Genomic DNA, 12,512 nt, shown 5'->3' with positions numbered 1-12,512 from the left:
ATGGTGTATGTAGAATAATAAGGAAAGCATGTATTTTAGTAGTTACATTATATTCTCCGGTACGTCAAATTTGGTGTGCAAAATACATCCTAAATATTTACATCCAGCAAGAAGCAGAAACTAGAAGCAGTATCCAAGCATAAATTCTATTGGACTTAATTCCAGAACTCATCTCTCCAACAGTCAAGCCAAGAAGACAGCATTTACTCATAGTTTATTTAGTGTGCAAGTTTAAAAATCTAAACCAACGCAAGCTCCCTTTCCTATTAAGGGGGAGCTGCATTCCTGAGTTAGCACCATTAACTGGGCTTTAGAATGTCGGTGCTGCAGCGATATCTTTCCCAGCTTCAGGAAAGCTCATTGCCAAGCAACTCACAGCCAAAGTAAAAAGCAGACTGGGAAGCTGGGTTTTTTTTGTTTTTTGCTTCACTGTTTGCTCCCAGCAAACTCGTCTTATTCCAGAATCTGGGCATCCCTGTAAACTTCTGCAATCACTGCACCGAATAGGAACAAGCTGTTTGTAACAACACAGTGCAAAATACCAGAAAGACCTGGAAGCTTGCAGTAGGATCGGGGAACAAACAGAATTACCTCCCATTCTCAAAAGCATTACAGAGAAAAACCCTGCAATAACAAACAAACTTGGAAGCTTGTGTCAGAGCTGATGAGCAAGTAGTACATAATCCTCCCATCCCGAAGGCCCGTAGAACCTTGCCAGTCTTTTGGGATGGCAAACAGATGGTGGGAAGAATGCAGTGACAGCTTGAGAAGGCTGTGCAGCTATCTATAGATGGAGTTCTGGTGTTAACATTAACCCAAAGGTTGTTAGGAAGACAAGAAGCAGTGATCTCTCTTACAAACTCTGAAAACATTAGAAAAGCAAAATGCTCACATATGTACATGAGATGAAAAAGCAGCGTTACTTCTTATCTACCAAGGGCAGATTTAATTATATTCTACAGAGGATACTAGAGGAAAGGTGATACAAAAAAGCTCAGACTTTGCCTGGGAACTTTATTATTTGCTCTTTTATTTTACTTAAGCTGTTGTAAATTGGACCAAAGTAAAATGAGTAATTACTTTGGCCTTACCAAGTGTATTTCTCCATTACTAATATTTTTGACAGATGGTACTATTAAACTCAAAGATAGAAAGGAAAACATAATATTGTAGTAAATACTATAGTAAATACAATAAGGTACCATTTTCAGGATCTCTAACCATTCTTCCAAAATAAAATAATTTAGATTCCTTTATTGATAAAACCTTCCTTCAAAAAAACCCACCTCTGTTTCTATTCCTTCTGTTTCCTTTCTCTCCCACCTCTCAAAAGGTCACTCCATATCTATAAGTATGGAGGTGAATTGCTGCAAATTTTAAGCTTAGTGTCTTTCCCCTTCTTCCCCACTCCCCAACAACCAGGAACTTTGTAACTGAATTCCTCAAGACTAGGGTTTTGACAGACTCAGAAAAAGTAAGAGTTATGGTTTCAACGTGGATCCCTCGATACTGATACAGAAAAGAGATCTTCAAGGCTTTCAGTTAAATAGTAGAAAGCCTGCATTTTGGCAGGACATAAGCTTAGTTGTAGCAAGTTGAAAATGCTTTATCTCAGCAAAAGAGCAGTGTAGAACCTGTCCAGGTCTTCGATAGGAAACCTGGTACCTGAGCAATAAAGACCAGACAAAAGATAAACCTTGAAAATCAACCATGCCAAGAGACTAAATTATCTTAGTTTTGACTGGTGGCCAAAGAGCTCTACTACCATGGCATTTTCTTCCCAGCAGACAATGGTGTTTCCTCTTACAGCACTACTACTGCAGAGAGAAATTTGCCACAAATCCCTTTAGTGCTCACTCAGAAGTAGTCATGCTGACAAAGACAACCCTGTTTTCCATAGACAAATGTGGCTTGAGTGTATTTTGTTTATTTTTAGAACAAATATGAGAGGGCCAGTAAGAGTTTGGAACATATGTATTATCCTCTGTGCAAACAGGAAAGAAAAAAAGTGAGGTAGGAAAGAAACAGCAAGTATTTTATTAATTGTTCTCAAATCTTGAATATGAGATAGAACATCAGAGGCCACTGCATTCCCCACTGCATAAACACAAAAGATGAAAAAATAGCTTTTTCTAGGCAGGTAGGTAGGAGTTAACAGCGGGACATAACTTAAAAATATAATTACAGTTATGAAGATATGATCAGAAAAGAGATTTAGACTCCTTTCACCGTAGCTGTAAGCCATGTGCTTAACGCAGCTTTCAGTGCTCAGCTGAAGTTGCCACAAAAGGTGATGAGAAATCTGTACCAAAATTTCTGCAGAACTCTGTTCATTATCATACAGAGCTCTAACATACATCTTGCAACAAAAGTGGAATCACAGGCAAATGGAGTTAACAACTTGGTGCCAGCTCAACTCTGGGCTATTATGCTTGCCAGCATAAACACAGTGGAAGCCTGCAAAGAAATATTGACCTGAAATGACAGGAAACAACCTAAAAGGCAGGCCAGCCTACCTGTGGTCTTAATGCCAGTTCTAATAGCATTTGCTGTTGATATCTGAAGTCAAATAGAAAGGATGCAATATTGGGTTTGATTTTCTGTTAAGGTGCTGGATACACTGCTCCATACACTAATGTACAGCACCCCAAAGGCATTCACTGCCTGTTTCGCTTTACATGAAACAGCCTGCTGAGAGCTGTCACAAGATTCTGCTTGCCCCAGCCAACATTTCCTTCTGTGTACAGTTTATTACTTTTCTTGCCCCTTAATTGCCTAGAGAAAATGCTCCTAGTATGCTTTCATTTCCTTCTACCTCCAGCTCAACTTTTAATGTTACCGTTGGAACTAGAACACGGATGATGAGCCTATATTCAAGTCAGGGAGGTGTAAGTAGACTGTGAGGTTATGTGGTGTCGGAGATGCTCCTCTGTGTGCATGTCACACTCATGAATACAGTCATCTTGTTTTCCCTGATGTGAAATAAGTATATTAATATCTAGCCTCTGAATTTAGACTCACAGCTACAAGTTGCCCAGCATGCAGCTTTGGACATTATTATTTCCAAATACTGCACTGATGAGCTGAGCAAGTACAAAAACCTTGGACTGACAGATAAGATGAGCAAATATATAAACTTTCAGGAATACGTAACAGGATAATTAATCACATGGAAAGACTGATGGTAACAATATAATTTGCTGTGAAAACCATTTTGATAAAAAACATGAGAAGTTTGGCTACTATAGCTACACCATTGTCCTGGTTTTGGCTAGGATAGAGCTAATTTATTTTTTGTCTAACTCTACCTCAGCCAAAACCAACACAGCCATACAGTGCAGTGAGTGAGGAATTTATTATACCAAAAGTCTTCAAATATGCAGAGCCTACACTGCAAACATGCTGCATTCAGAGATCCCTTACCTCCAGAACTCACTTGTAGATGTCATTCACAAAGTTCTCTCTTATCACTGCCCTAGTGTTCTGGCCCCCACTGGAGTGTAAGTCATCTTTGCCACTCAGCTTAGTTTGCCTCACACTGAGGGTGTGAAATATTACAAAGCAGAATGGACTATGAAGGATTCAGGCTGTTAATATAGTCTTCTTGTAGATTGTAGTACCAGGCTGATTTTGTCCTGGAGCCTCTGGCATAGCGCCATAGCCTCCAGCCCATATTAATGCAGAGCATAAACTCAAGCGGTACTACCAACACACATTCAGAGGCCACATCAAAAAACCATGGACATGAAACCAGTTTAGATGAATTGAGGGCTCGCATTTTGCATGTACTACAGATTTAGCAATAACATCTATTGAAGTAGTAACTTATTACTTCTTAAATGAAGACCCATCTTGGCAATAGAAGGTTCTTTGTCAGAAAAGACAGAAAAATCTAATTCTTCCTGAATGCTGGCCTATCTCTGGAAAAGGAAAAAAACCATTTTAAACACAGTTCATTTAAGGCAGCAGATTTACAATGTTCATGGGTCCTTATTAGAATTGCCCTAGTTCAATTCTTGGTTTAGTTGCAGAAAGGTGAAGGTTTATCTGCTTGTTTGAACATACTCTTCCCAACTGTATTAGCTATTTTTTAACTAACACATAATCAGAAATTAAGTTCTCACTACCAGCTGTAGAAATGTAGCTCAGGGAAAACTGAAAAGTTTTAATTTCCCAGTGCCCTTATTATGCTGCAGCTGTAACAGCCCTGTGTTCTTGTTAAGATCCACAATTTTCTTGTACTTTCTTTTTCACATTTGATTCCAGGATGTTGTCATAGCAGTACATCCGGGAGGAGAACTTAGAGGCAACTATTGGAAGAAATGCTCACTCTTAGGGGTCTCATCTCTAAAATCTTTGCAGAGGAAAAGAAAAAAAATATAGACATATTTGTATATCTAGGACTTCTCTTTATGCTAATATAATGTATTATTCCAGAATTACAAAAAAGAACAAAAACTGTGTTGCATTTATACTCAAAATAGTTTCAGTAAAGAAAAAAAATAAAAGCCATTTTAAATGACAGTAGTTTTTAAAATCCGTAATTTATAAAGGTATTTTTATAATTTTCGTATCTGCAGGAAAAGCTATTCGGGCAGTTTTAAAAGCTCACTGTAACTGCAATTGTAAACACCCAGTTGAAAAACATAAAGATAAGTTGTTCATTTGCATTTTTATCTGTGTTGTCTTATAACCATTAATTGTGGAAATGAAACAGGAATGTGTATTAAACCCCAGGCTACTAGAAATTAATACACATGGAGAATAGAAATATCTGGAAGTTAGGGATGACCTCCATGTTTCAGAGAAAGAGATTAATCAAAGCACAAGTTATAGTTTCCAATTTACTGCAAAACAACAGATCCTATTTCATAATAACTGTAGAAACAATATACCAGTTTTGGCAGATTTTTTAGATTATCTGATGGTAACAAATAACTAAAAGCCAACGCTCCAGTTTTTGGGGCATGAAAGCTAGGAGTATGTTTGTTTAATTGCAATGAGTTTTAATCACAGGGTATTGAGTGGCATATATACATTTAAATATCCACCTTCAGCAAAGCTGTCATTTGCATTCATTTTGAAGCCATTCAAAACTCAATTGGGCAGATCCAATCTGATGTAAATTATCATAGCTGCATGAAAGTCAATGAGGCCAATGCAAATTTACACCAGCTGAGGATGGGTCCAAGTATTTAGCTGTTTAAACAATCGGCCATTGAAGGCTTACTCAGGTGATTTCTCTGACTCACAGTCGATGAGGGTTAGGTATGTTTGCAAGGGCTAGGAAGAGCTCTGAGGAGCTGTGTCAGAGCATCTCGGAGCAAAATTTGACTCCTGGTTCTGTCTCAGTGTTACCGCTGGAAAGAATGTATTAACTGTAAATGTAATCAGCTTAAACTCTTTGAATCTCATTGAATAAGCATGTGAATTCTCCCAAGCCATATGAAGCTACAGTCCCCATGGAACATAATTTTAATTTAATGTTCTTATGTTAATAACTAGAAAATGTCATGGCATTTAAACTACAGGACTGCATTGTAGCCAACTTTTTTATCAAATTTAAGGCTGCTCCCCATCACCATCTGAGGGATGTAGCTCAGATGGGGCAAGCAGAAGGTAAAGAGGGCCACGTCCTCTTCATAAGTTAAAGGCTACACTTTTGTGTCAATATGGGAATTTAGGGCTACAGTTTGACGGTGGGCAGCAAATTGGAAAAAGTATCAATTGGAAAAAATATACAACATGCAGAATACCTATTTAAATGGATGTGATGCAGTCTTATATAAATCAATACTGAGTTTTCTCAAAAAACTAGGATATCTTTCAACATACCCGATGTTTTGCCTATCATTTGTGAGTACAAAAATGCTTCCTGAACTCCCATGTAACACTCCAAAAACTGCTAAAATGCAGAATTAGGCGCACAATGAACTGTAAGCAAATAGAGAAGTTTGTCTGAGCATCCTCATCACTTGTCAGCTCCACTAATCAACTCATCAGCAATTCTTTTGTATAAGTCATGCAATTATTATTATTATTATTATTATTATTATTATTATTATTATTACTTATTTTTGTGTAACGGGTGTGTCCTGCCTTTTACTTTTCAGGACATATAAAAGTTTCCAACACAGCAAGCTTACATTCATTAAGAAATAGCGAGGAAAGGGCAAAACCATCTCCTTCTCACTATTGAGAAAAGAGGTGGACCAAGGAAATTAAGAAACTTGGCCAGTAAACCCATTTCCAGTAATTTCTCAAGCCCCTTACAGGTTACATCTCTTAGCTTCAGTCTCACAGTTGACCTCAGACAAGACTGCATATGTGAAGGCAAAGTCAATGAAATAGCCAAAACCCAAGTCAGCTTTTCAGATTACAGTCTTCTCTCTGAATTTCATTCATACACAATGGAGGACTGCACCTCCTTTTTTGCTTCTGATCAGAATTACATAGAGACAAATAGATAACCAAGTTCCTAATTTCCATCATTTTTCAGTGAGGCTAGTCTCTTACATTCCTGATACAGATGATTCATAATTTTTTCTTGAATCCCCATTTTCATCTTCACCCTCTCTAAAATTATTGATTCTCAGCCTCTTGCAGGTTATTCAAAGCTTCTTACATGTTAAGATCACTTGAAATGACTGCTTATACTCTGGACTTCAGTTTCATAATGCTCAAAAATATAAATTCTGATAAAAATAAACCACTACTACAATTGCAGTGAAACTTTATAAGTGTTGAAGAGAAGTATTTTGCTCACAATTCATTACCTGCCCAGCTGTAATTCCCATATCCCTTTTTACATCAGGACTTAGGTTCCCAAGTCACCTTGATGGATCTGAAAGAATTGCACTCCTCTGGATGTGTTACTATATAAGCAAGCAGCAGGGAATTGTGCCACCCAGTGTGCAAGTTAACCAACCAGTCTCAAAACAGGGGCTCATTGTGGCTGGAAACGAAACAGATGCTTTATTTTATATCAAAAACCTAGAGCTAGATGCTAATTTAATTTACACAATATTTCACACAGATGCTGAACAATGTGAGGAAGACAAGAACTTTGAGAGAATGTGCAGGACGACCCTTTCCACAGCTACCCTTGGGGAGCCTCTGGGAAGGAAAGATCAGAGCCCTTTGAGGGCAGTGCATTTAGTGAACGCTGTTTTCCTGCAGAAAACATTTCATTCAGTGCATGTACAGAGCCTAGCACATCAGCTATTTACTCTACGACTGGAACACCTGTGCGATACTGCGGAGGAAATGAGTAATAAGCATATTAATGACACCATTATTAATTAACCAATTAATTAGTTCCTGCCTTCTGTAAAGGAATACTTGCACTTATCCTGTACAAAGAGTAAAACAGTCAAAATAATACTTGTGTCCAGACAGGCTAATATCAGCATTCACCTTGCTGCCAGAGAAAGTTAGTAAACATTGCTCTCTGGAAAACCTTTTGATCAGATACTTGGTTTTATTTATCAGCTTTTAGATTTATTTTTTTTTTTCCTCAGAGGAACACTTAAAGGAAAACATTGGTCAGATTCTGAGCTGCATGCATCACTGAGCCTGTCTTCCATACAAATACAGTCCTCATTTCCATTCCCATAGATTGCTCACAACATAAAGATGAGAAGTACAAAAAGGAGTGTATAATGATTGATGATACACACTGATGAATGGCATGTTCTTTTTGTATAACTGTAGCTCTCAAAGCCGCAACATTAGGACAGTATCTGCCTTCAGAAACACACTGTCAACTGTAGGATCCCACATTAGCAACATCATTAGCCAATTCACTGTTGGATAAAAACCTTCTCATCTTAAACACTCCTACTTATATGAACTTCACCCACCCATGCTGGTCATGTAAATGTTTCATTTCATCCAGTGTATTTATCTAATTTTTGTTTAGTTCAGAATTTTAATCTAAGTCTCATTTTCCTTTTTAGTGAAAAAGCTGTGTTTAACCTTGCTGTACTTCAATACAATGGTTAATGCCATTTTCTACTGAGCTTTAGAAACATGAAAAAAATACGATGCTGATGAGGACTTTATTGAATAGCTAACTTCTCATTATACCGGAGAAGTTCCATTATAATAGAGTACAGAGATTACCTTTGGGCTAATAAGATGAATGGAAACAGGATCTAATGCTGGACTCTTGCTCACATTACAAAGATTACATTTACTTCATGTTTCACCTTAGGCTCTCTGCTCATGTTTACCAAGACTTAAATGTCATAATCCCCATGAGCAGACTAAGGCACAAGGAAATTAAATAACATTTATTATTTAGAACATGTAGTAAAGTTGTTTAGAAATATCAATTTCCTGATCAATCAGATGCTACTCTAGCCCTGGCCCAGATGAAGGGGCTGGAATTGGTACGCACTCTCACTTCACAGGACACAGCTGCGAAGTTGCTGTTCTTTCCATTTTTCTGTCTCCTCCCATCTTCGATCAGACCTGTGTTCACTCTCATCCCCTTCTCCTGCTATGGAGGCAGGCAAAAATTCTCAGGCAAGGACATAGGTGAAAATGCGTGCTGTCTTATCATCAGTGTGCCTCAGCAAATATTTATTGTTAATATGTATTGTCTATATTGGGATAAGCATGCTATCCCCCAGCCAAGAGCCAGAATCCTATTGTGCTAGACTCAGTAAACGCACAGCGTGATAAAAGATCCTTCTCTGAAGATCTGATATTTCTTCCTGGTTCCAGTGGAATTTTCAGTACAAAGCACTGTACTGAAACTTGTGGTGCTTCAGCAATAACTTGTCATCACTGTGCTTTTGACAATTTGGGATAAAAGCTCCTCTTAGGACTGTAATTTCTATAGCTCCATATAAAAATAAAATGGAGCTAAAGGAACAATGTTGCCAGCTGAAAAAATAAGCATTGCAAGGCCCTGTGCCTTACATTCTTCTCTTTCAGTGACCTCTGAAATGTAGAGGAGAAGGTAAAGATGCAGGACTAAGAGTAAGGAGCCAATGTGACCTTTTCTCTAAGACAGACAATAAACAGTAAAGGGTATTGTTAATGCAGTGCACAGGCATTTAGCCACATGTCTCATTAACTTTAATGGGAGTCTCACCTAAATATCTGAATATCACTCGGAAAGTATACCCTAAAGTGTGATGTCTGGGGAAAAAAAATTGCCCAGAGAGAACATATGAAAAAAAAAGGAGAAATATGAAAGAGCAAGCCAGACACAAAAGTACAGGTGTGGGTGGGAATACATAAGGGTTATTTGCGTGTTTGCTGTGAAAAGAGGTAGCTAACCTGCCAACCAGACACGAAGGTGCTTTGAAGCAGTCAATAGAGAGGTAGAACATAACTAGAAGGGAAAAAGTATCAAAGGACTGGTTCCATTAGCAGCAGCAGGGATAGCTATAGAAAAACATAAGGGGAATCCATAGGGAATATCAATCTACAAACCCCAGTGTGACAGTTTTATGTTTCACCATAATTTAATATAATAGAGAGATGTAGGCACTAAAGCATTCAGGTTAAAGTATTCATGAATAATAAAATCATATTCATTTTATCTGGTCACATTCTATTCAAAATTATTTTACTACCTTCCAAAGGGTAAATCTGGCAAGGTTTTTGAACATGTTAAGATAATTTAAAAGTAACTGCTTAAGTTGTTTAAACCTTTAATGGCTTCTTCCATTTCAGTCTTTGTGAAAGCTATGAATGGAAGAGGGAGGAGAGGAAAAAATATAATGTGTATGTAGAACAGAAGGGGACAGTTTGTACACAACAGGACTTGAAAATAAATTTGCTTGCAAAGAACTTCACATGTAAACATTGAAATGTTTTGTTCAAAATTAGCTTTGAAACTAAAAATGGCACCATGAACGGGGCTGCTCTTTCACATGTACAGAATTATCACAGCTGGTTTTACTGATAAAAGTGAGCATTAAGATCCCTACCAATAAAGGCATTTAGCATAATGCTCCCAAACTTTTTATCATTCTTTCTGAGCCTTTTGGGTAAACCAGCAGGATGCTGCTGGCACTGTCCTGTCATCTGAGCACGTTCCCCCCTCTCCACTGGGACTGATGCCCCAGGTAGCCCAGAAACACTGGCGCTTCTTTACCCCATCACAAGGCCACCGCTGCTTCGTCCCACTGCCTCGGCTGCTGGCTTTGATGCTCTGAGGTCTGCAGCCCCGCTGGCAAAGGCGGCAGCCAGGATGACACTGCATCGTGCCCTCCAACACCTCCTGTTCTCATTGCACAGAGCAGAAACGCTTGAGGTTCTCTCAAGCTGGCACAGGCTTGCAAAAAATTATTAACTTGGGCCCTGCATCATGCCTCTAGGCAGAGCACACAGGGCCATTTTATTGTCCAGAGATCACTGCCATGCAGTGGCACGGAGTATATTAGCCTGGAAGGAGCATGAGCTAGCAGGGTTGCCGGCAGAAGGCACCGAGCTGTGCCATGTCCACACACCCTTGTGGTTCTTTTAAGCTTTTGAGCCCTGTAAATCAAAGAGTATGAATAAGAGATATTTTTATTTCCAGTATTTCAGGAGCTTTATTCCCCTGTAAGCTTCAAGCCTGATCCAGAAAAGCTTTTGGGCATGTGCTGAAAACACATGAATAACCCAATGACTTCAAGCTGCTTGGTTCCTTCCTTTCACCCTGGGATTTGGCATGCTTTTCCTAGAGCCAGGCAAAGGATACTGCAAATCATTAACTAAATAATCTTTGCCCATGACAAAGACATTAATCAAAATGTCAGTATTCATGTTCCAGAGGGGCATTTAAACCATCATCTATTCATTCGCTCCAATATAACCCAATGTCACTTGTACTGAATAGCATTCAGATTTCCTTCCACAAGTATGACAGTATCTAAACTAATTTTAGCTTTATATAAAAACTTCCATTAAAAAAAACATGCAGTATCTATGGGATTGAGAAAAAAACCCAAACAGTTGTGAAAGTCAGGGTTGTGTCAAGTGAACAGAAGGAAATATTCAGTATCTGAACACACACAGCCTGCCACCTGGACAAACCTTTTTAACAAAAAATAGCCAATCTTTTCTTCTCAACAGTGTAAACCTGACTGTTAAATTCCCATGTGCCCTAGTACCCCCTCCCTCTCATTTCTCAATGATTCAAATACCTCAATTTTAAATCCTTCAAGAGCAAATTTTCAACTGTGCACAAAATGTAAATTCAACAAGCAAAAAATCCCCCAAACAGCCCATATCCCTTTCAAGCCTATATCACCATGCATTTATTTCTCTTCACAACAAAATGTTTTTGTCATGAGCTAAACAAAACACAAGACAATAAATCTAGAAATCCTGTTATATTACACAAATTATCCTACAATTGGAAACAAGGCTGTTTTACCTCTCCAGAGAAAGCAAGAAGCAAATGCTAAAAAATAACTTTCCAGGAAATATTTGGTTTCCTGATTATTTTCCTTTTATTAGGAAACTAAGGAGAAACAAATGGAGCTGATGCTTTAATGCGAATGCCTGCTATAGAATATAATTGTGGTACTGAACATGTCTTTCTTATTGGAAAAGATAATTGGTAATTCTGGTGAGATAATACAAAACCTTGGAAAAACATCAGAGTACAAGTAGTTTTATGTAGTAAATTATGTCATTATCATAGTTTTAATGAAAGTCCTATTGACTTTGATGAAGCTTTTTACCATCTTGGTGTATGCCTGCAGAGAGAAGGTAAAATGACTGACAACATGTCCTGACAGGGGTTTGTGAGCAGCATATGTCAAGCCATCTTCACAGTGATTCAGCCAACAAGAAAAGGCTTCCTGAAAGAAAGAGTCACAACTCTGCATGTAACAGAGGTAAGTAAAAGCCTTATTAAGCCATAAATCTGGTGTAATTTAACCAGTTTCACTGTGTTTCCTATCACCTGGGATAGGAGCCTGGAGGTGTTGTTGACAAGAACACATACACACTTTCCTCCAGTGGGTCAGCTTCTCACACAGGAAGTCTTCTGCGATCTTATTACTTACATAGGTGATATCTTCTAATGGTTTTGTGTCTTCATTAACAAAAAGAGTGGGGAAATAAGATTTACGTAGATGGCGGGATCATGTAAATATAAAGAATTTTTAATATATTTTTAGTTGAAAAATTCGTGCATTGCTATCATTCTTCAGTCCTAATAAAGACCTTTGCTTATCTAGCTGTTCGTTACACAACATTCCCATAGTAGAGGGTGACCAAGGAATTTGTATTGATCTCATCTATGGCTTCTGCTGCTTATTTCCTAGCTGCTGTTTACCAAAGCTAATCAGCAATAACAACAAAGTATTTTGCTCTTCATTTATGAGCTGCTAGAAGATAAAAATATTGAGAGGAAAACCGTCCAAGTATCTAGGTTGACATTTGGCCTCCCAGCTACATCATACAGACTCTGAAGGTTCCCAGGTCTGTGCAAGATCTCTCAAAATTCAGAGAAATTAACCTATTTCTCAGAAGAGTTCATTAACCTGGACCCTGCACTA

This window comes from Athene noctua, chromosome 10 (genome assembly GCF_965140245.1).
Source record: "Athene noctua chromosome 10, bAthNoc1.hap1.1, whole genome shotgun sequence".
Classification (NCBI taxonomy): Eukaryota; Metazoa; Chordata; class Aves; order Strigiformes; family Strigidae; genus Athene; species Athene noctua.
Note: the sequence above shows the minus strand (reverse complement) of the source record.